Here is a 23,151-nt window from a genome sequence, read left to right as displayed (position 1 = left end):
GTGATCTTTCACTTCTTCAACATTTTTCTTCTTAATATGTCCTTTTATCTTGAGAGTTTGAGGAGTAGTAATTCCAGCCAATGCATTACATTATATGGTCGGATTCATTTCTTCTTTCTCGATGTGATCTTTCACTTCTTGAACCTTTTTCTTCTTGATATTTCCTTCTATCTTGAGAGTTTGAGGAGTGGTAATTCTTGCCAATGCTTTACAAGATATGGTTAGATTCATTTCTTCTTTCTCTAGGGTTGGTTCTTGGTGTATATCCTCTTCTTTTGATGTTTCTTCATCCTTTTCTTCCTCCTCTACATAATCTATGTAAAATAATTTCTTCTCAGCACACTTATGACCTTTAGTGTATTTTCTATCACAATTGTAAAAAAGCCCTTTTTCTTTTTTGCCTTCCAAATTTTGTGGTGCAAACCTTGTAGGTTGTGGAAGGCTAGGAGAAAAAACACTTCCATAATTATAGTCGTGAGTGGTGGGATTCCTTGTTTCCATAATTTCGCTTTCAATTTTTCTTGCCAACCTGAATGCCTTCTCCAATGAATCAGGTTCCCAAAGACAAACCTCATGTTGAATGTTATCCTTTAAAGTCCCTATGAAGACATCAATCCTTTACTTCTCTGGAATATCATTTACCCTTATATTCAATTTTTGAAAGTCCTCAATGTTCTTTTCCATTGAACCCTTTTGTTTGAGATTTATCAATTGGCTAAAGAATGTGTTTCTCTTTGTATCCTCATAATGTGCTATCATTTCCTCCATGAAAATTGACCACGTGACAAGTGGTTTATGATAACAAAGCCCTTCATACCATAAAAATTGATTCGGTTCTAAATATAAAGATGCAATATGTACCTTTTGTAATAGTTTCACCTTATGTAGATCAAAATATTGTTCCATCTGTAGTATCCAATTTAACGGATCATTGCCATCAAACTTCCTCATATTGCATTTTCTTGATTTTAGGAGCTCGATCTTGAAACGACTGTAACTCTGTAATTTTGGATATTTAAGTTCTGAAATATTAGCCTATGATATCCCTCTGAGTTCTATTTCTAACCACACAATTCTAATCGCAATTGGATTCCCGACATAAGGGTTATGCCCAATCTCCCGCAATGACCTAATTATAGACTAGTTCAATAGAGCGAACTTGTACGATGTACCACGTGTCACTGTTTTGACCTTAGGTTCTGAAACTGATACCCAACAAACTAAATTATGTCTTCTTTCTGCCACTTTTCACTCAATTTGAATCAAATGCTCTAAGAGAGAGTTATGATGATTTTCCCAATGTCACTTTTTTGGGATGTAATTCGGGGGCCTGCATAAACCTTAAATCGCTTGGACTTTATCTCCGAAAATATAACCAAACAAGATCTGAAATTTAGACCCAAGCTTCACCAAGTTTTCGGATCAAATGGGTTTTAATTTTAGAGTCTGAAACTTTGTATAAAAAAAATTATAGCGAAAATGCCACGATGACCTGTTTGAAATCGAATTCTAGAGCTTGGAAAAATGTTGACTTCCTTAGATCATATATCTAAAAATACAACAAGAAAATATCTAAAATTTTAACCCCAGGTTTAGCAAGATTTCGTCTCAAATGGGTTTTTTTCAGCTTCTGAAACGTCACAGAAAAACATTATAGCGAAAATTCCATGATGACGTGTTTGGAGCAGCAAAACCCTAGAATCCAAAGCTCTGATACCAAATGTTATGAAACCAACTCACAAAAAGAGAGAAAATATAGATCAACGCCTTAGAAATAAGCCTCTTCAAGGGGGAAACGTCCTTTAAATTACACAAATGAACAATTCTTCACTTATACAAATGAAAAGACCTCCTTTCTATGTATAGGAGTCTAAGGGGTCATAATATAATCAAAGCCAACATAACAATAATAATGTAAGGGCACAATAATAACAATAGTGGGCTTCTATGGGGCACAATAATAACAATATGGGGACTACATGGGCACAACAATCTAATAAGGGGGTTGTACTAATAACAATAAGGGGTTACACTAGTAGTATAGGGACCTAACAGAAAAACATGAGAAAACTCTAAACAACCAAAACCCTAACCCTAGGAGATGAAACGCTAAGAGTTTATGGATCCCATTGGGGTTAGTCGGGTAGCCAACTTCCCAAGGTCGTAACTTGGTCATATTATCTCCTTTTGGGTGCATATGATACCCTGTTGCAAAGGTCTCTCTGAGTACTACAGGTTTTTCCGCAGGCCCTTGCCTATAGTTGTGGTCCTACAACGAACCTCAAAAAAATGTCGTTTAGGGGCTCAAAACTGCTCCAGAAATTTAGAACTTGAAAAACTACTAAAAATATTAAATGCTGAAATAAACAAGGAAACAAATTATTTGGAGATATTGAAATATTAATTAATAATATATAAATATATATAAAATCTTAACTTCAAAATATTGATTTTTTTTTAACTTTTCAAATAAATTGAAAATTTCATTAAAATAAAAATTGAAAAAAAAAAACAAAAAAAACACAAACTTAAAAAGCAAACATCTCAGGAAAGAAGAAGAAAAAGAAGACGACTACTTGAAAAATTGTTAGATAACCAACATTTAAAAATAAGAACATATTTTGTTTAATATAATTGTTAGACCATCAATGCATGTGCAAAAACAACTTGTTCAAACTTATATTCCACCATTAAATCAGTTGAAGAACTGAATCCTATGGTTTCTTAAGATGTTTCCCATAACAAAACATCACCGACTGTCAAAATATACAAAAATTGAGTCTAGAAAATGAATTTGTTTCCAAATCCAACTACAATTTAAAGCTCATCCATCAAATAATACACATCTATGGAATTGAACCACAAGTAGGCATGGGAATCATACCACAAGTGAACAACAAATAGAATGATAAACCACCAATTTTGAACCTCTGAAACTGAATAAATCTAAACTGTTTTTCTTTAAAGATCTAGATTTATTTAGTCCAACAATGAAATGATTAGATAGAAATAAAATTAACCCTGAATTTCCTGTTATAAGTATTATATATTAGAGTTAATTAGATTTTTGAAAACTTTGCAATGTTATGATTAAAAATGATGATAAGTTCAATGATAAGCCTTTATCGGAATGAAAGAAAACTAATTTAAGTAATGCTTAACGAAATCTGGTTAAAGAATCTATAAACCTTATTTAGATTTAAAACTTGAGTTTGGGTGAACTTCTCTAGTAAATAAATTCACAACAAATTATATTATTAAGAAAAAAATGCACAACAGGATGTCAACATGCAATTCACATGAGTACTAACTCAGAGAGACAATTATTGAACTAAGATTCAAATATAGATGGAGAAATTTAGAGAATGGAACAAGACTTGGTGCTATTGTTGTTGTAGTAATAAGTGTAGCCATTGCATCCATGGTAGTTTGATGGAGGAATGACATGACTTAAATTTAGTTTTTCATGCTACTTTTTGGCATGGGCATTTTGTTGTAGATGAATGGTTGATACAATCATAAACCGAATGAACCACATGTAAGGGATACAACAAAAGAGGGATACGGAAAAGAAAATGGATCACATATAATGAAACAACTAAGTGGACTAGAATGTTAAGTGGCATAAGAATTACAAACAATAAATATTTGATAAGAACATTTATGAGAATAGCTAAGCATTCTACTTCCATGTAACTTAACACGTGATTATCAATAATTCTTATAATAAATTGATAATGAGATTAAGTAAATGTGACAATGTAATCATTGATTTAAAGATGCAAAGAATTTATTATTGAAATCTCCCTCAATTGATATAGAGTAACCGAAAAGAATATGCCAAAATATTTGATTCCCGATTGTAAGCTCAAAATTTTCATTATGTAACTTGAATTTTCTTTTAAAGCTGGAAAATATGTTTTTCATAAATCCGTGGAAGAACATGAAGTATGATATTTCCAACTTATCATTAAACCTTTAAAAACAAGAATAGAACATGACTGGGAATAAGGAAATTACATTTCAAATTTCCTATTATCCCTGATCCAAGTGGATATTGGTGGCCACCTACCTATTCCACTAGCTCACCACACAATTTTCCTATTTTGGCATTTTTCTATTATTTGACAATTTTTAGGCCCTGAACTTCCGGATCTATTTTGGGACCCGAAACAGTGTTGTTTTGGGAGAATGATCTGAATCTAAACTATGACTGTCATCGATAATTGGGTATTGTACTTCTTAGATAGACTTTTCTAACAAGTTATCATGCGCATCAAACGAAGACCATATGTTGAAGTTATGAGCCTGGGAAGTTGTCATTCTAAGTCACCCCATTGGGGCCCAAAAGCCTTTGGCACTTCATCTCCTAGGGTTATGTTTTTGGATGTTTAGGGTTTCTCATTTTTCTCTTATTGATGAAAATGCCTTCACACCTCATTGTAACATAGTTCAGGAAGGCACATAACTAAAATGTCTTCTAGAGATAAGCTACCATCATTTGAGCTAGTTACTTTCATTCTACATGAATACATTTTCAACATTTTCCATTTATTAATTGAAGTCAAGTTTCATTATACCTCTATCTTTTGGTTATAAATATGTGTTTCATTTCGTTCTTGTCATAAATACAAATTAGTGGTATCAGAGTAGCATGTTCTTTCTCTATTTTTTTTAACATACTCCCAACGAGACTATGGTATAAGCAGTTGGGACTTGAACTGATTGATCCTTTGTAAGACCATCCTAGATAAAAATCAGTGCTATCAACGTAGTCTATGCTTTCTCTACTTTTTTTCACATGTCCCCAATGAGGCTATGGTGTAAGAAGTTGGGACTTGGACTGCTTGAGCCCTTGTAAGATTATCCTTGCCGACCTCGATGGCCTCTCATGGAAGAAGAAAAGAAGGATGAGGGAGTAGGGGGTCCTATCAAATTGTTGCTTGAAGAAGCCCTTGAATGACAAAAGAATGAGATGATGGATATTTTTTTCCCAAATCCTTCAGTAGATACCAATAAGTGATGCATCTTCATCAAGTGGCCACTTTGGAGGTGCTACCCCCTTTAAGGAAAAAGTTAATTTTGATATTCCTATATTTAAAGGCTAGATAGATGCAAATGCTCTAAACAAATGGTTAATTCCATTAGAAGGATATTTTTTAGTCCATAAATTTTCTGATGGAGAAATGATTACCTTTGCACTCCTTAATTTCACCCCCCATGTCAAGGATTGGTGGGAAACATACTGTGAATAAAGATTCCATGGAGGAATTTGCACTATTTTCAGTCACACTCACTTGGTAATCTTTTAAGGATCAATATTACCCTATTGGAAGCTATGAGGACCAGTACATGAGATGGACCACACTATGGCAAGAAAGAGACCAAGTAACAATAGAGTTGACAAATATATTTTGTACCTTGCTCAACAAGATAGGTATCAAGGACTCTAAGTGGCATCTAGTTCTCAGGTATCGTGGTTTTATACACAAGTACATATAGACATAAATTCAGTTCCTAGACATCTCCTCGTTTGGCACAACATACCAATATGATGTCAAAATTGACAAAAAAATTAAACAGAAGAAGCAATACTTTGGATCGATTAATTCCTCATAGTAGAGGCAGGGCAAGGGAATTCCAAAACCATAAAAAAAATGCAAATCCAAGATGGACCACCCCAAGAAAACCCATCAAGGTCATAAACAAATAATGGTAATGGGAAGACGAAGAGAGACACAAGAAAGTTGTGTGAATTCCACAAGACCCCACTCATAACTCCAATGAATGTCATGCAAATTAGACGATGGTGTCCAAGCTAATAGATTCATAGTCATATATAGGTTCTAACTTTGAACTAGACCTTGACATGGGGATACATATCATTGATGCGGAACCTAGTGCCATTGTCTCCACCACCAGAGTCCAACAAAGTGAGTCTAAAGATACAGAGGAAGGTGAGTGTTTCACTCACAAATGTGGGTGAAGGGTGCTCCACTACATTTAATTGTTAATAGTGGGAGTCAAAAAAGACCACTACATTTAAGTGGTTGGTTTTTCCAACAACACCACACCCGCATCCATACACCATCAGGTGGCTCCACCAAGGGAAATATCCTTGTGTTAGTCAACAATGTTGCATGTTCTATAGCATCAATAATTTCAAGGATGATGTATTGTGTGATGTTTGTCCCCTTGATATTTGTGATGTTTTGTTAGGCCAACCATACTTGTGGAAGTGACATGCTATGTATGAGTCTAGATCCAGTAGTGTCATTATTACTTTGGGAAGACAATTATACCGGATACCGTAGGTAAAGCCACCTACTACCATTTCTTTGATATCTACTAATCAATTCAGTAAGGTCATCTCCCAGACTTGGAAAATTTTCTTCTTCATAATTTTCTCTCAGAGTAAGAAGAATATTATGGCCACATATTTTGGCCTCCACATAAGGCTCATTCACACAACAAAGGCAAGTGTATAAGTTCATGGAAGAATACAAAGACATCTTTTCTTCACCCACAGGGGTACCTCTACACTGTCGGGTCAAGCATTCAATCAATCTGACTCTTGATGCACGTCTACCTAATGGAATGATCTACCCTTTCTCCCTTTTTGAGAATGAGGAAATCAAACCGAAAATCCAAGATCTACTACAAAAAAGGCACATCCGACAAATTTCCTCGCACTATGGAAGCCCAAGTGTACTTGTGCAGAAGAAGGATGGAACTTGAAGAATCTACATTGATTATTGGGCTTTGAACAAAATCATAGTCACAAATCAATACTTGATTCCCCATATTGACAACCTTCTTGACTAGCTCAAGGGGTCCAAATACTTCAACAAGATTTATTTGAAGTCTGCCTATCACCAAGTCCTAATAGAATCAACTGATGTGTGGAAGATCACTTTCAAGTCCAAGGAGGGTGTTTTCGAATGGCTGGTCATGCCTTTTGGTTTGACGAATGCCCAAGAAATTCTCATGAGGCTAATGGATGATATCTAGTGGCCTTTCACCAACTCTTTTGTGGGTGTATATCTAAATGACATCCTCATCTTTAGCAAGAGTTGGACAAAGCACTTACAACATATTCAATAGGTCATTCGGACTCTGTAGTAGCACAAACTATGTGCTAACTTGGAAAAATGCTCCTTCAACATGGACAAGGTCCAATATATAGGTTACATTATTGATGAGCACCACGTGCATGTGTATCCAACCAAGATCCAAGTCATTTGGGATTGGCTAGCCCCAACGACTCTAACATATCTTTGCAACTTATTAGGCCTTGCTAATTTATATGAAATATTTGTGTTGGGGTTCTCTTATATCACTTGGCCTGTAAGTTAAGTTACTAAGGGTGGAGTAAAAGAATATTTTTTTTGGGTCTAGGTCACAATGGGAGTCATTTGATGAATTGAGACACTTTCTTTGCTCTACACCAGTCCTCACCCTCCCAGACCTATAGCAACCATTTGAGATTGAGACAAATGCCCCCGACTATGCTATTGATGCATTCCTCATTTAGTAAAGACATCCAATGGCCTATCACAGTGAGATACTCTCTAATATTTTCTAGAGATACCCCACCTATGATAAGGACATGTATTTCATCGTGCAGACCTACTAGCAATGGAAACATTTTATTTTAGAGGAGGATACGATCATACACATGGATCAAAGGCATATTCAATTTATACATACACAAGGGATGTTATAGGATGACCTCCTTTAGAAATGGCCCACATATCTAACATAATTCCATTTGAATATTAAATACAAGAAGTTTAGCACCAATCACGTCAAAATTTACCTTAGTCAACACCCGGTTGTGGCACTGGCCATCGTTCTTGGATCTTGTGGGAATGATACCTTTGTATGGCCAAAGTTATACAACAATGACTCAAAATTAGCTACCACATACTAGATTTTGATGGTAGGAAAGAAAGTTCCAAGCTTCCACCTTTAGCATGCATTGTTGTGCTACCTAGGACACCTTTGTGTTCGTTCAAGCGAGCATGCCAAGCTTATTTAGGAGGCACATTATATTTGAGTAGAAAGGAACTTTGGTGTGGATAAGATAGTGGAAGTATTGTTGAAGTTTTTCTATTGGCCAAAACTTCGACAGGACGTTTGTAAGTATATCAGGTCTTGCACTGCCTACACCATCTCTAAACCAACCATTAAGAAGCAAGACCTACATACCTATCTTTGTACTCCTAATCAACCTTTGGAATCCATATCAACGCACTATGTGTTTAGCATTCCTTCTAATAAGCATGGTAATGACTCTGTGTTTATGGTTGTTGATATATTTTCTAAGATGGCCATCCTGACTTCCTGCAAAAAGAGTATCATAGAAAAAGCCACTACCAAACTCTTATTTGAAGGAGTGTGCAGTATATTTTGATATCCCATAGACCATCATAACATATAGGGATAAAAATTACCTAAGAGCATTTCGGTCAAGCCTATGGTCCTTATTGGACACCAAGCTCACTAAATCAACACTTCCACCACTATACTAATGGCTAGACAAAGGTCATCAACAAGATGATTATGCAGATTTTGCACATGTACACGAAGCATCCACGCATATGGCATGAGAGTCCCACCCATGTTAAGGAGAACTACAATAGAGTTCTTGATAACTCAATTGGCCACATCCCATTTTAGTTGGGCCTAGGATTTCAACCATTAGGTCCCATTAATTCCATAATGCCCCTTGCAACTACATAGGAAAAATATGCAAATGTTCAATCTAAATCTGAAAAATTTACCAATTTTATTGAATGAATTCAACACATCCTCCAGCAGGTACATGATATGTTGTAGAATTATAATACTAAGTGTAAACAATGTCATGATCAACACTGGGTGCCACACAAGTTTCAAGTGGGAGATAAGGCTAGGTTGCATCTACAGAAGGAATTCTTTAGAAGGGCTCATTGGAAGCTTCAAATTCTTTTCCATGGAACTTACACCATCACCAAGACTATGAGTGACAACACTTTTGAGTTAAGTATGCCCCCCTTCCTTGGCCTACACCTAATGTTCAATGTGGATCACCTTCGACCATACTTACCACCATTGTTAGATACATCAAAAATTGTAAAGCAGTTGGCACCAATAAATTTCAATCCATATTGCATTGAACAGGCCAAAAATAAGTAGCACATGGACACAGAAATTAATAGCACTCACCAATAAAGGGTCTAGCTATATCAAGTTCTCAAAGCAAGGCATCTCCTACACCAAGATAAGTGGCTTACTAGGGGCCAAGTTTAGCTAAAGTTTCCCCATATCATGGAGAAAATCAACAAAATGGAGACCACTGGGTCTTAAGGGGGAGGATTGATGGATGTGGATATTGATGGTCACCCACCTATTCCATTGGCTCACAACACAATTTCCTATTTTATCAATTTTTAGTTCCTAAACTTCCTAAGTGGTTTTGAGGCCCCAAACATTTTTTTTTTTTGGGGAAGCAAGATGGTGATAATCAGAAATTTTGCTCCTAAAATGGACCTTTATGATGAGAAAAAATGCACACCATACAAATATCACATGCCAAAGATACAACCCCAAGAAGTTGATGTTTCATCTTACCCCATTGAGGCCCATAAGCCTTTGGTGCTTCATCTCCTAGGTTTAGGTATTTGGTTGTTTAGGGTTTCTCATTGTTTCTTGATGATAAAAAGGCATTTGAGCCTCATTGTAACATATTTCAAGAAGGTACATAGCCATCACATATTTTCTCATGAATAAGCTACCATCGTTCGTGCTAGTTTGATTTCATTATGCATGTATACAATTTCAACATTTTTCATCTATTGATTGAAGTCAAGTTTCATTGTAACTTTGTGCTTTGTTTATAAATATGTGTTTTGTTTATTCCCTTCATAAATGCATATTAATTCCAAACCAATCCACTTCTAGAGAGTAATATTCCTTTAAGGGGATTCCACTTCGCCCAATGAATTACTATATGCCAACATTGTCATCAAGTTGGTTATTTTGACAATTAGTGTTTTGAAATCCATGCATATCTTCATTTTGTGAATAGAAACCCTTATTGAGATAAATTTCAAAAGGAGAAGAAGTATTAAAAACAAATAACTCATTATATTTACAAAAGTTCCTGGAAATGGAATTGAGAAGTCAAAATTTTATATAAGTCTTACTATCTATTTTATACATAGGTAAAAGCATTTCTATAAAGAAGCTACAAATGTAGATTAAATTCAATTAATTGTTATGGATTATACTTAAAAATTGGTTCCAATTGATATTCCTTTATAGCTTAAGAGATGGAATTACACAAATGAAATGAAAAAGATACATTGGCACACATTGATAAAGAAAAAAATGGATCTATATAGCACCTTCAAGGAGGAGGGTACGTTGTGAGAATAGTTATTTGTCAACCAAAACCACCAAATATATGGTATTAAATACATTTATCAAAGAGATATTGAATAATAATGTAAATTTTAAGATTGAATCCCTCCAACATAATTCTCGTTTTGAACCTAACAGGAAAGAATATCAATGATGATAGTCTGACTTCAAGTTCTTAAATACTACGAATCAAAATTAAATCAATTTTTTGGGAATGATTGAACAACACAACAATTCATCTCCTCAACAAGATATTCGCAATTTAATCAACTTCAACCAATATTCTCAAATTGTCTTATTTGGGAAGATCTGGCATGGAATCTAGAATACTTTCATTTCTCTTCAATGATCATTAGGATGTTGTCTAACACGTAATTGTGTCTAAATTTATAGAGTTGTTCAATGATTCTATTTTTTCAATAATTATAGAATGGTGATCCTATTTATTTACAAATTAGTAAAGGGGAAGTTCACAATTGGCAAATATTCACTTCCAAAAATTATACTCTATTTCAAAATTCATTTCAAATGAACCATTCAACATCCATATTGGTAGTTTTTTAGACACGATATTATTTAAAAAAAATAGATTGAAGTTTGAAGATGATACCAATTTATGTAGTTGTTCATGTTGCCTTATTAGTATAATTATTTAGAGTTGTGATTGAGGAGATAAATGTTACACTATGAGTCCCTTGACAACCACAATGTCTAAGATCACATTATTATGAGTTTTTATCCTTATCTACTAATGATTATTTTTCACTATCCACTTATGACTTGTCAATGAGATCTATTGTAATACTCCATGCCACCCCCTTGTACTCCCTCAGGCTATAGAAGGTGTTACTTTATAATAACATGACCCTCAAGGTCTATTATGAATATGGGGTTATTAGAATCCTCTTTTCCCAATGTTATAAAAAATCCAAAGTAAATACCACCATTGTGTTCAACTCATTAATAGATTTTCAACAATTTAAATTTTATCTCAATCTGACTCCCAGATTAAAATTTATGCCATTTTAAAGTTTAGCCCATTAAAACTTGCCATGTCAGCAAGGTACTCCCATGTGGCACCTAAATGTGACCCACCTGGCTCTACCACATCTCTAGTGGTCCAACACGGCGCCCACATGGCCACCTCAAGTCATCGTGGCACCTACCACCTCATCTCACAATAGTGGAACCCACTAGGCCTACCCAATATATGGTAGGGATTGTGAGAATCACTATTGGTCAACCAAAACCACCAAATATATAGTAATAAATACATTTATCAAAGAGATATTTAATAATAATGTAAAGTTTAAGATTGAATCCCTCCAACATAATTCTCGTTTTGAACCTAACAGGCAAGAATATCAATGATGATAGTTTGACTTCAAGTTCTTAAATACTACGAAAACAAAATTAAATCAATTTTTTGGGAATGATTTAACAACACAACAATTCGTCTCCTCAACAATATATTTGCAATTTGATAAACTTCAATCAATATCCTCAAATTATCTTATTTGGGAAGATATGGCATGGAATATAGAATACTTTCATTTCTCTTCAATGATCATTAGGATGTTGTCTAACATGTAATTGTGTCTAAATTTATAGAGTTGTTCAATGATTCTATTTTTTCAATAATTGTAGAATGGTGATCCTTTTTATTCACAAATTTGCAAAGGGAAAATTCACAAATGGAAAATATTCACTTCAAAAAATTTTACTCTCTTTCAAAATTCATTTCAAATGAACCATTCAACATCCATATTGGTAGTTTTTTAGACATGAGATTATTTCAAAAAAAATAGATTGAAATTTGAAGATGATACCAACTTATGTAGTTGTTCATGTTGCCTTATTAGTATAATTATTTAGAGTATTGATTGAGGAGATAAATGTTACACTATGAATCCCTTGACAACCACAATGTTTGAGATCACATTATTATGAGTTTTTATCCTTATCTACTAATGATAATTTGTCACTATCCACTTATGACTTGTCAATGAGATCTATTGTAACACTCCATCCCACCCCCTTGTATTCCCTTGGGCTATAAAAGGTGTTACTTTATAATAACATGACCCTCAAGGTATATTGTGAAGATGGGGTTATTAAAATCCTCTTTTCCCAATGTTGTCAAAAACCCAAAGTAAATACCGCCATTGTGTTCAACTCGTTAATAGATTTTTGACAATATAAATTTTATCTCAATCTGACTCTCGGATTGAAATTTATGTCATTTTAAAGTTTAACCCATTAAACCTTGCCATGTCAACAAGGAACTCCCATGTGGCACCCAAGAGTGACCCACTTGGCTCTACCACATCTCTCGTGATCCAACATGGCGCCTGTTATACTTCTATACCAATAGGTGTCATATTTCATGATTGACTTGTTGAGCTCTGTAATATGTTCATTCCTTTCCTTGTTGCAAAGGTTTCCATATTATCAAAAATTTCAAAAAATTTTAAAAATGTAAAGAGTGTATACCCTAAAAGAAAAATCAAATGGTAAAAAGAATAAAATGGTCAAAAAAGTGAAAGAAATAAACCCCAAACAAAAATAGACCAGGAAAGTGTGCAAGTCCAAAATGCAACTACTTTTTCATTTTCTGTAATAAGCATTGTGTGCAGCTTGTTAATTTATGCCACAATTGATGAATGACCAAACAGCTTAATCTTGGCTAGTTCATGTTTGAATTTCATGTTTTAGAGATAGAGAATAAAATCTGACCAAACTGTTTAATCATGGTAGATAAGTAGATAGGTAGAGAAGCAAAGGAGCTCAGCAGTTTAATCTGAGCCCTTGGATGTAACAAGTGCAGACTTAGGTAGGCTTGCTATGAAAAGAAAAAGAAGATTGATAAAGGGTTTGCCAGTCTAAGTGCACCCAAATAAAGAAGAAAAAAATGCTAGGCCAAAGTAGACAGGGTAGGTAGATGGTGTTGCACAATGATACTTGTGATAGATTATGTCTCTAAATGTGTTAAACTCTATCTCTATCACAAGTGCAAGGCAGACATTATACTTGATATAGCTCAAGCGAGGCAAAATTAAATAACTAACTCCCCTTCATACTTTTCCCTAATCATTTACTAATTTCCCCCTCAAAATATTAAGAATCTGTTCTTAATATCACTAAAAAGCCACTCCTTCCATTTCATAAAGTTTGCTTAAGTGAATCCCTATTTTACTTAGGAAAAGGGCAAAAATTCTTCATAAAAACCCTTTTTCATCCTGAGCCTAAGTTTAACTACAAAAGTCAAATTGTTTTTAACTTAGCGCTTTATTATTTCATTTCATATTAACTTCTAACTATTATTATATAAATCTCGAAAACATTAATTCATTCCCCGTATTAATTAATTATGTAAAACCTCGACATTTGGTATAATTTCCCGCCCCGATGGTATATAACCATTATTTAATAAACAAAGATTAATAGGTTTATTTTAAACTTGTTAAATCTTACCGCGCAATAAGGGGTTTGATTAACCACTTGGGTTAATTAAAAACCATCCCCTCGACCAATCAAACGCGCCCGAAACTATTAAAAACATTTAATAAACACGTCGGCCCTGCTGCATAACTCCCTGCCATGCCCCTTGCCTGTCCACCATTCGATCAACCCATTATCATCCAATGGCCTATATTCATATCACAACCCACCTCGCGACCGAGCGTTAACTCGCGGGGGCTCGGCGGTTTTGCGCCCATACTCTGCCACGCGTCGCCCATTCGGGGTGCTTGCTCCCTCTCCGTTCGAAACCACTCAGCCCTAAAAGCAGTGCAGGCAAAACCACTTACTACCCTTTGCTGACATCATCTGCCATGTCATCCACTGATGTCACTCCACCCCACTGACGTCATTTGTCCTTCGCTGATGTCATCTGCCATACTGCTCACATCATCCACCCAATGAAAAAAATCCCGCCAAACTTCGTTTTGTCAAATAAAACCAAAAAATCGCCATTTTTGCTATAGTTTGTTGCATACCACGCTCTCGTGCAAAAAACGATCTGCTCCAGTTTCTCGACCGGCGCCCAACCACAAAGACTCCACCAACGAACTCGCAGCCTCAACCAACCTGCCTTTTTACAGTTTCTTCCTCTTTAACACAGTTTGAACGACATTGAGGGATTTCCAAGCTCGCAGAAGAGAGAAATAAAGAGAGATACAGGGATATTTGCTACCCTAACCAGTGGACCTTCAGAGGCACAAATTGACAGAGGAAAGATGACTAGACAGAGCTTTTTACCAGAGCAGGATGAACAAGGGGAAAAACAGGTCAAAGAGCGTCAGATCACAGTGAAAGACTATCAGTTAAGACAGATAGCCAGCACAGAGTTACTGAAGAAAATAGCTGCTAGCTGAATTATAGAGCCTGCCTCCAACGCATTCAACAAAAACAGGACCAGCACAACATCAGTTTATCTTTTCCCTATTTTCAAGGTTAGCTATTTCTATTTTCTTGTTAAACTATTTTTAGTTATCCTAGATATTATCTCACAGCTGTTATGAGATATTTGTTGTATAATTTTCTGCATAAATATCACCTCAAATGGAGTATTGTAGGTGTGGATTCCTAGACTTTGCTGTAATACTGAATTTTTGGAATAAAGGGCTGTTGGAATCAACTGTTGTATGGCTTGCTGGATGAGGAATTAAAGCAGAGGACTTGTCTTCAGAATTAGGTTCAACAGCGAAATCTTAATTGCTCTTGTTTCCTTATTCTTTTATGTTGATTATTTGTTAAAGAATACTTAACTGCTCCTTATCAGTAATCATCCAATTTCCCTCTTTAAATAGGTTGAAAGATCCTTAACTGCCCTTCACCCAATTTAAGCCCATTCCATCTGTTTCAAATCTTTATTTGTTCCCTGTTTGACCACCTTGCTCTATGAAACCATCCTCTGTTAAGAAACCAAATCCAGAAAGCCATCTTCTTTGACTCCATTAGCCCAATGGACTGAACTACTCTGTCTTACCTCTCTGTTCTATTGAATCTCACCACCGAAACTCAAACAAAACTCTTGAACTTCATAACTAGCCTAATACCTTTAAAAAAAAAGCTTAATCATTAAGAGAGAGCCCTCTCTGGATACAAATTGGCTAGATTCTGTATCTAAAAAATTGATTAGTGGTTACCTCAGCCTCCTTTCCCTTTCTTACAACTTTTGGGAAAACCTGAGTGATAACATCAATGGCGACTCCGCTGGGAACCTAAATAATTTGTTTGTTACATCTGTTTTCTGTATAAGCTACAGACGAATCCTGAAGTTAGCCAGGTAGCCTTTGAAATGCCTTTGCTTTGCAATTGCAGAAGTAAATGAATGTTGCTTCAGTCTATCTCCGGTCTAGCTTATAGATCAGACAGTTGGTTTCAAATACTTGATCAGTTCCTCTTTTCAAATAAGTCTTTAAGAAAGTTGAAAATTCCCACATCTAAAACTTCTTAGAAGAGACTATTAAAGTTGTATTGTTAAATCTATTTCAAAAAAAAAAAAAAACCAAAAACACACCTAGAAACCTGGCTTTAGGAAGGATTCATTACACCAGATCAAATCCTAATCCACATCCACCACCTGTGTTTGAAAATCCTAATCTGATTCCTAGGATTCTCAGAAGACAAGAGGGCCAAGAAAATTCTGCTAGTTCACACCTTGACAGACATTTGCAGAACTCCATTCAATCTGAGCTTACCTCTGAAAGAACACCAAACCTTTCTGTGATTACTACAGCTTCTCCAAGTTCACCATTAGCCACCCCTTCCACTCCTCCATCTACAACACACATTCCCATTGTTATCCCTACTCCTCCAGTTGTCACATCTATTTCTGCAACCATGGCAAACCGATATACTCCCCTGGACTTACCTGCCAATCCAGGGGCTATGCCCCAAGACTATCAAAGTAAAATCACTTCTTTTGAAGGTACTGACACTTACACAGCTCAACAACATACCAAGAAAATGACCCACTATTTTGAAATATATGAGGTTGATGCTGATGATGTTAGAATGAAAGTATTTGTTCAAAGTTTGACTGGAGATGTTAGAACATGGTTTAGAGCCCTCCCTGCAAAAAATGCAATGCCAGAATCGTGCACCCTTTAGGTATAAGAAAAAAAGATAGCCTATAACCAACTGAGTCCTGATGGGAGACTCATTGCTTCTCATGAGAAGAGGGACCGGCTTGTGGAAATTTCCAGGACTCAGTTGGTTACAGGCTGTCTTTTTTTCTTATACCTAAAGGGTGCACGATTCCAGCATTGCATTTTTTTCCAGGACTTAGTTGGTTACAGGCTATCTTTCTTTCTTATACCTAAAGGGTGCACGATTCTGGCATTGCATTTTTTTTCTTTCAAATGAGATTTGGGTCATCTGCAAATCTCCATCACCTAGCAAGGCAGGCTCAAATGAGCCTTCGGCCAGCCTTGAGCCTTGAGCCTTGAGCCTTCGGCCAGCCTTGAGCCTTGATGGGACACCATCAAGGTGATGGGACAAAGTCATTAGTAAAATCGTGCACTCTTTAGGGTATAATTTGGTATCAAAGCTCTTGGATCAATTCATCCTAAAGTCTTGGATCCAGGAGTGATCGGGTTACAGTCTTTGATAGGATGTCCAACAACATGCCACTTGTGATGGGAGACTCATTGCTTCTCATGAGAAGAGGGACCGGCTTGTGGAAATTTCCAGGACTCAATTGGTTACAAGCTATCTTTTTTTCTTATACCTAAAGGGTGCACGATTCCGGCATTTCATTTTTTTTTTTAAAGTCATTAGTAAAATTGTGCACTCTTTAGGGTATAATTTGGTATCAAAGTTCTTGGATCAATTCATCTTAAAGTCTTGGATCCAGGAGTGATTAGGTTACAGTCTTTGATAGGATGATGTTCATCTGTAAGGGTAAGGTGAGACTATTGTAGGTGGCAACTGTAACCAGGAATAATCAGGTTACAGTCTTTGATAGGATGATGTTATCTATAAGGAGAAGGTTAGACTATTGGAGGTGGCAACTGTATTACATAGGTGTCAAAAGTCAAGGATGGAAGGTTTGAGGAGCCATAAGTCAAGGATGGAAGGTTTGAGGAGTCAGGAATCAGTGTGTCAGTGTCAGGAATCAGTGTCAGTGTCAGGAATTAGTGTGTCAGTGTCAGGAATCAGTGTCAGTGTTAGGAATCAGTGTGTCAGTGTCAGGAATCAATTTTCTTGGTCAGGAGTTTTGCAAAATATTGCCGGTGTAAATGTGGCGCTGTTGGTGGGTAAAGGATTGGAGTTAAGTGCTGAAGTCTACATCTCTCATCTATAAAAGATAAGGTTCTTGGAGGGCTCTGAGGGATGTTTGGTTGGAAGGTGGGGTGATGGGGCACCATCAAGGCTGGCCGAAGGCTCAAGGCTCAAGGCTCAAGGTTGGCCAAAGGTTGGCCGAAGGCTCAAGGTTGGCTGAAGGCTCATTTGAGCCTGCCTTGCTTTCAAATGAGATTTGGGTCATCTGCAAATTTCCATCACCCGGCAAGGTAGCGCCATCACCCCACCTTGTTGGTGTCCCATCAACTTGATGGTGTCCCATCACCCCACCTTCCAACCAAACATCCCTCAGCCTTCGGCCTGCCTGCCCTCCAACCTTCCACATCTGACAGTGCATCCTAAAGATTGGCATCATATATTAAATGGATCAAAAACATTTCTTCTCATGAGAAGAGGGACCGGCTTGTGGAAATTTCCGGGACTCTGTTGGTTACAAGCTATCTTTTTTTCTTATACCTAAAGGGTGCACGATTCCGGCATTGCATTTTTTGATGTTTTAAAAGGCTATAAGCTTTGGAACCCAGTAACAAGGAAGGTTGTGTGCAGCCATCATGTGGTGTTTAGAGAGGTGAAATATGTTATTAAACATGAAGTCCCTTCAAAGGAACCTGAGAAGATAGAGTTTGAGCTAAAGGATGAAGAATCAGACTCTATAGCAAGAGAGGAATCAGAAGATGAAGAGCCACAAAGTTTGGTTGTGAGAAGATCAGTTCGAGAAAGAAGACAACCAGAAAGGTATAGTCCATCTTCTTTCTGTTCAAATTTTTCTTTATCTATTACTGAAAATGATCCCATAACTGTGAAGGAAGAAGAAGATTCAGAGGATGGAAAACTCTGGAAAGAGGCCATGGTTAATGAAATGGAATATTTGCACAAAAATGAGGCTTGGGATCTGGTGGAGTTGCCAGCTGGAAGGAAACCCATTGGCAGCAAATGGGTGTTAAAGAAGAAGACAAATGCAAAAGGAAAGGTGGAGAAATACAAAGCTCGGTTGGTAGCAAAAGGTTATTACGAGGTGCTAGGAATTGATTTTGGTGATATTTTTTTCTCCTGTTGCCGAGGTAGATTCTATTAGATTACTTTTATCTATTGCTTCTACTTGTTTAGTCAATTTAGTATGTCCTAAATTGCTACATTAATTATCAATTCAGGAGTCATAAACTAATGAAGTGTGGCACACTGTATGTGCAAGACAACCTCTTTCTTACTTTTATTGTTTTCAATTTTATCTTGTTTTTGGGGTTTTGTCCTTGTTGGTCTCCTAAGGTGTCTAATGCAAATGGAAATCCTATTCTTAGGTTTTAAGAATACTTTTAGAGGGAAAATATGGATTTAGATTTAAGACAAGGTTTATGTCCCTTATGATAATTTCCAGAACTTAGCACTTCAAAAGATCTCAAAACATGTTATTGATAAAATCAGTACTTGAACAGGAATGTAAATATGCAACTACTTAAATCAAACAAAAGATGAAATACTAATCATGAGGTCATTGTCTCTGTTGCCCATCTAATTATAGAAATAAAGGTAGTCCCCCCATAGTGATGTAGACATCCCAATTCTATTCCAATGTTGTTACTTGGACCTAATTAAGAGGCGGAACATGCTATGTTTTCCAAGTAAATAGAACAACCCAAGAAGGAATCTCAAGATTTGTAAAGAAGATACAACCACAACTTGATAAGAGGGGCATCAAGAGATGGTTTACACAAGATGTTGTGAAGACAAAAAGAACAGAGAATACAATAGGGAAACAAACTAACAATAGTCTTCTCTCTTTATTCCTTTCCTCTGAACGATGCTTGAATATAGTTGGAGCAATTAAGGAAGAAACCATAACTAGCACAGCCTCACTTTTTTTATCAAAAAAACAAAAATACAAAGCAACTACTATGTTGCCAATAAATATCTCTTTCTCTCTCTCTCTGACACTCACTCACACACACATACATCCTACCCACTCTTTCTTAATCTAATCAATTAAGTGCTGAAGTCTACATCTCTCATCTATAAAAGATAAGGTTCTTGGAGGGCTCTGAGGGATGTTTGGTTGGAAGGTGGGGTGATGGGGCACCATCAAGGCTAGCCGAAGGCTCAAGGCTGGCTGAAGGCTCATTTGAGCTTGCCTTGCCGGGTGATGGAGATTTGCGGATGACCCAAATCTCATTTGAAAGCATGCTGGGAGGGCAGGGATAATTAACGGATTCCTTTCTGGAAATCCAGCTAACTCAACCTTCAAAGTGCCTTTAGACTTGACAGCCTGAAGATCATCCCTTTTCCATACCTCAGATGGAACATCACAGGAGAGACAGCGCACTGCCAATCCTCACCTCCATCTGACCCCTCCAACAACATGCTACTTGTGATGGGAGACTCATTACTTCTCATGAGAAGAGGGACCGGCTTGTGGAAATTTCCAGGACTCAGTTGGTTACAGGCTATCTTTTTTTTTTATACCTAAAGGGTGCACGATTCCGGCATTGCATTTTCTGGAATCGTGCACCCTTTAGGTATAAGAAAAAAAGATAGCCTCTAACCAACTAAGTCCTGGAAATTTCCACAAGTCGGTCCCTCTTCTCAAGAGAAGCAATGAGTCTCCCATCATAAGTGGCATGTTGTTGGAGGGGTCAGATGGAGGTGAGGATTGGCAGTGCGCTGTCTCTCCTGTGATGTTCCATCTTAGGTATGGCAAAGGGATGATCTTCAGGCTCTCAAGTCTGAAGGCACTTCGAAGGTTGAGTTAGCTGGATTTCTGGAAAGGAATCCGTTAATTATCCCCGCCCTCCCAACATGAGCGCTAATGAAGTCCCTGCGTGTCGCCGTGGGAGTGTTGAGGAGGGATGTATGGCTGGAGATTTGTGGATGACCCAAATCTCATTTGAAAGCAAGGCAGGCTCAAATGAGCCTTCAGCCAGCCTTGAGCCTTCGGCCAGCCTTGAGCCTTGAGCCTTGAGCCTTCAGCCAGCCTTGATGGTGCCCCATCACCCTACCTTCCAACCAAACATCCCTCAGAGCCCTCCAAGAACCTTATCTTTTATAGATGAGAGATGTAGACTTTAGCACTTAACTCCAATCCTTTACCCGCCAACAACCCCACATTTACACCGGAAATATTTTGCAAAACTCCTGACCAAGAAAATTGATTCCTGACACTGACACACTGATTCCTGACACTGACACTGATTCCTGACACTGACACGCTGATTCCTGACACTAACACTGATTCCTGACACTAACACACTGATTCCTGACTCCTCAAACCTTCCATCCTTGACTTCTGACTCCTCAAACCTTCCATCCTTGACTTCTGACACCTAAGTAATACAGTTGCCACCTCCAATAGTCTAACCTTCTCCTTACAGATAACATCATCCTATCAAAGACTGTAACCCGATTACTCGTGGTTACAGTTGCCACCTACAATAGTCTGACCTTACCCTTACAGATGAACATCATCCTATCAAAGACTGTAACCCGATCACTCCTGGATCCAAGACTTTAGGATGAATTAATCCAAGAGCTTTGATACCAAATTATACCCTAAAGAGTGCACGATTTTACTAATGACTTTTTTGAAAGATCCTCTCCACATTTTATCAGAATATGAAAACCTAAGAAGAGGCACACAACAAACTATCCAAGATTATTGTACCAGATTCAATAATGTCTATAATGTTATTTCTCAAAATCTTAGACCTCCTCCAGATTTGGCCTTGATCAAATTCCCTGATGCATTTGATTCTGATATGGCATACCAGCTTAGGGAAAGAGCTCCTCGAAACCTAGAAGAGATGCAAAGTATAGCTGTCAGTGTTGAGGCCAACCTGATATCTAAACGATCTAGAGCCAGAGCTGAAAGGAGGACACCTTTCAAAGAAGAACCTTCTACCTTCGAACAAAAAATAGATGCCATTATTAAAGGAATGGATAGACTTGGAGATAGAGTAGAAACAATCGAGAGAAAATCTCCTTGGGATGGTCAACCAGGGAATACTGGGAGAAATCCAAATTTCAAGATTATGTCTCTAAATGTGTTAAACTCTATCTCTATCACAAATGTAAGACAAACATTATACTTGATACAGCTCAAGCGAGGCAAGATTAAATAACTAACTCCCCTTCATACTTTTCCCTAATCATTTACTAATTCCCCCCCTAAAATATTAAGAATATGTTCTTAATATCAGTAAAAAGCCACTCCTTCCATTTCATAAAGTTTGCTTAAGTGAATCCCTATTTTACTTAGGAAAAGAACAAAAATTCCTCATAAAAACCCTTTTTCATCCTCAGCCTAAGTTTAACTACAAAAGTCAAATTGTTTTTAACTTAACGCTTTATTATTTCATTTCATATTAACTTCTAACTATTATTATATAAATCCCGAAAACATTAACCCATTCCCCGTATTATTTAATTTTGCAAAACCCCGACATTTGATATAATTTCCTGCCCCGATGGTATATAACCATTATATAATAAACAAAGATTAATAGGTTTATTTTAAACTTGTTAAATCTTACCGCGCGATAATGGGTTTGATTAACCACTTGGGTTAATTAAAAACCATCCCCCCGACCAATCAAACATGCCCGAAACTACTAAAAACATTTAATAAACACGTTGGCCCCGCTGCATAACTCCCCGCCATGTCCCCTGCCCGTCCACCGTTCGATCAACCCGTTATCATCCAACAGCCTATATTCATATCGCAACCCACCTCGCGACCGAGCGTTAACTCGCGGGGGCCCGGCGGTTTTGCGCCCGTACACTGCCATGTGTCGCCCATCCGAGGTGCTCGGTCCCTCTCCATCCGAAACCACTCAGCCCCAAAAGCGGTGCGGGCGAAACCGCTTACCACCCTTTGCTGATGTCATCAGCCACGTCATCCGCTGACATCACTCCACCCTGCTAACATCATCTGTCCTCCACTGACGTCATCTACCGTACTGCTCACATCATCCGCCCAATGACAAAAATCCCGCCAAACTTCGTTTGTGAAATAAAACCGAAAAAAGGCCATTTTTGCTACAGTTTGCTGCATACCGCGCTCTCATGCAAAAAACAATCTGCTCCAGTTCTCGACCGGCGCTCGACCACAAAGACTCCAGCAACGAACTCACAGCCTCAACCAACCTACATTTTTACAGTTTCTTCCTCTTTAACATAGTTTGAACCGACACCGAGGGATTTCCAAGCTCACAGAAGAGAGAAATAAAGAGAGATACAGGGATATTTTCTACCCTAACCAATGGACCTTCAAAGGCAAAAATTGAGAGAGGAAAGATGACCAGACAGTGCTTTTTACTAGAGCAGGATGAACATGGGGCAAAATAGGTCAAAGAGCATCAGATCACAGTCAAAGAGTATCAGTTAAGACAGGCAGCCTCTGCAGAGTTACTGAAGAAAATAGTTGCCAGCCAAATTATAGAGCCT

At 37.2% G+C, this 23,151-nt stretch overlaps 1 pseudogene; it reads right to left on the bottom strand.

Annotated features, from left to right (window-relative positions):
- Positions 1 to 22,493, bottom strand: part of LOC149171853 (putative alpha-glucosidase Os06g0675700) — a 54,110-nt pseudogene extending 31,617 nt beyond the window's left edge.
- Positions 22,494 to 23,151: the final 658 nt, after the last annotated feature.

The sequence above is a fragment of the Pinus tabuliformis genome, chromosome 4_2, assembly GCF_031772625.1.
Source record: "Pinus tabuliformis cultivar Carrire ecotype Pingquan chromosome 4_2, CPIR1, whole genome shotgun sequence".
Taxonomy (NCBI): domain Eukaryota; kingdom Viridiplantae; phylum Streptophyta; class Pinopsida; order Pinales; family Pinaceae; genus Pinus; species Pinus tabuliformis.
The sequence above is the reverse complement of the archived record's forward strand: the minus strand, read 5'-3'. Positions and strand labels throughout refer to the sequence as shown.